This window comes from Ammodytes marinus, assembly GCF_949987685.1.
Source record: "Ammodytes marinus genome assembly, contig: scaffold_36, whole genome shotgun sequence".
NCBI classification, from domain to species: Eukaryota; Metazoa; Chordata; class Actinopteri; order Uranoscopiformes; family Ammodytidae; genus Ammodytes; species Ammodytes marinus.
Window position 1 is genome coordinate 363,014 of NW_027648283.1, and position 2,500 is coordinate 365,513.

At 48.2% G+C, this 2,500-nt stretch overlaps 1 protein-coding gene across 1 annotated transcript in view; it reads left to right on the forward strand.

The window, feature by feature from the left end:
• gcc1 (GRIP and coiled-coil domain containing 1) overlaps nt 1-2,500 on the forward strand; it is a gene marked incomplete at its 3' end in the record, with an annotated part of 21,900 nt that overhangs the window by 15,404 nt on the left and 3,996 nt on the right. The gene's annotated exons all lie outside the window — the stretch shown is intronic.

The window sequence follows — 2,500 nt, forward strand, 5'->3', positions numbered from 1 at the left end:
CAGACAGGGAGAGAACGATGTCATTGGTCGAGGAGAAAGAGCGGGAAATAGAAGCACTGAGGCATTCTGGGTAAATATAGAAACACTGAGGCATGCTGGGTAAATATACAGAGACAGACAGACAGGGAGAGAGAGACAGACAGACAGACAGGGAGAGACAGACAGACAGACAGGGAGAGAGACAGGGAGAGAACGATGTCATTGGTCGAGGAGAAAGAGCGGGAAATAGAAGCACTGAGGCATGCTGGGTAAATATAGAAACACTGAGGCATGCTGGGTAAATATAGAGAGACAGACAGACAGGGAGAGAGACAGACAGACAGGGAGAGAGACAGGGAGAGAGACAGACAGACAGGGAGAGAGACAGACAGACAGAGAGAGAACGATGTCATTGGTCGAGTTCAAGTTCAAGTTCAAGTTCAAAGTTTTATTTGTCACATGATTGCAAAAATAACATTTTACATACAGTGAAATTAAAAAGGGTTATCACTCTGTCATTTGTTGTGCAAATTACTGTAACCTGAATAAATAATAGGTAATAGTAATTAGTAATTTAAAAACATCCCATATATGTTATGCTATAAAAACAGTAAGTAAGTAAGTAAAAATATATATATTTAAACATGTATAAATATAAAAGTGCCTAGAAAGTGGTGCAGAAAGTGCAAGAGTGCCAGCTATAGTCCATCGGAGTTAAGCAGTCTAACTGCCTGCAGAAAGAAGCTCCTCCTCAGTCTCTCGGTGCGAGCTTTGAGGCAGCGTAGGCGTCTGCCTGACGGCAGCAGGGTGAAGAGGCCAGCATCTGGGTGAGAGGCATCTTGTCTGATTTTACTGGCTCTTGCCCTCACCCTCTTGCTGTATGTACATACCAAGGTGGGGAGGGGTGACCTGATGGTTCGCTCTGCTGAGCGCACCACCCTCTGCAGGGCAGCCTGGTCGCGTGCGGTGCAGCTTCCATACCAGGCTGATATGCAACCTGTGAGGATGCTCTCCACAGCCGCAGAGTAGAAGGTCTTCAGGATGGAGGGGGAGACCTTGAACTTCCTCAGCCGCCGAAGGAAGTACAGCCGCTGCCTTGACTTGGAGACCAAGTGTTGTGTGTGGAGAGACCAAGAGAGGTCCTGAGTGAGGTGAACCCCCAGGTACATGAAACTGGGGACCCTCTCCACAGGCTCTCCCCTGATGATAAGTGGGGTGAGCCCACTGCCCTGCTTCTTCCTGAAATCCACCACCATTTCCTTGGTTTTTTTGATATTTAGGGCCAGGTTGTTGGTCTGACACCACAGTGCCAGGTCTGCCACTTGGTCCAGGTAGCCCTGCTCGTTGTTTCCCTTGATAAGACCCAGCACCACGGTGTCATCGGCGAACTTGATGATGGAGGTTGAGCTGCTGGAGGCTATGCAGTCATGTGTGTAAATGTTGTAGAGCAGTGGACTCAGAACGCACCCCTGGGGGGTACCCGTGTTGAGGATCAGGGGTCCTGACACTACACCTCCTCCGACTCTGACCACCTGGGGGCGGTCAGTGAGGAAGCTGAGCACCCAGTTACACATTTGGGTGTTGATTCCCAGCGACCTCATCTTCTGGATCAGGCGAGAGGGAACTATGGTATTGAATGCCGAGCTGTAATCTATAAACAGCATTCTCACATAATTCCCTCTCCCCTCATCAAGGTGGGTCAGAGAGGTGTGTAAAAGATTGCAGATGGCATCATCCCTGCTCCTGTTTTCCCTGTATGCAAACTGGAGGGTGTCAAATGAGCTGGGCAGGGAGGAACTGATTGAATTCTTAACCAGCTTCTCAAAACATTTCATCACTGTTGATGTCAGGGCCACAGGACGATAATCATTCATGCATGATGGGTTATTATTTTTGGGTACAGGGATTATGACAGAGTGTTTAAAGCAGGATGGAACGACAGCTTGGGCCAGGGATGTGTTAAAGATGTAAGTATACACTGGGGCTAGTTGGTTTGCACAGGATTTTAGGACCCTCCCAGGAATCTGGTCCGGCCCTGCAGCCTTTTTCCCATTCACGCCCTTGAAGACCCTCCTCACATCACTCTCAGTGACAATGAAAGGGGTTTCCCTGGCCTTTGCCATTTCCTCTGTCATATCTACAGTGAAGTTGTTTTTTCCCCAGTCTGTCTCAAACCGGGCATAAAAAGAATTTAATTCATCAGCAAGAGAGGGGGCAGAGCTACTCACCGAACAGGGCTTGTTCTTGAAGTCGGTCATAATCCGCAGGCCCTTCCACACTCGTGCAGGGTCACCCATATTGAAATCAGCTTCCACTTTGACCTTATATCGCTGCTTTGCCTCTTTTACAGTCCTTCTTAAGCCATAGGCTGCAACTTTATATCTAGTCATGTCACCTGAAATGATCCCGGCATTGTAAGCGGAAGTCCGAGCTGTTAATGCTGCCTTGACAGTTCCATCTACCCATGGCTTCTGATTTGGGAAGACTTTTATTTTGACAGCCTGAATAGTCTCGCAGTATA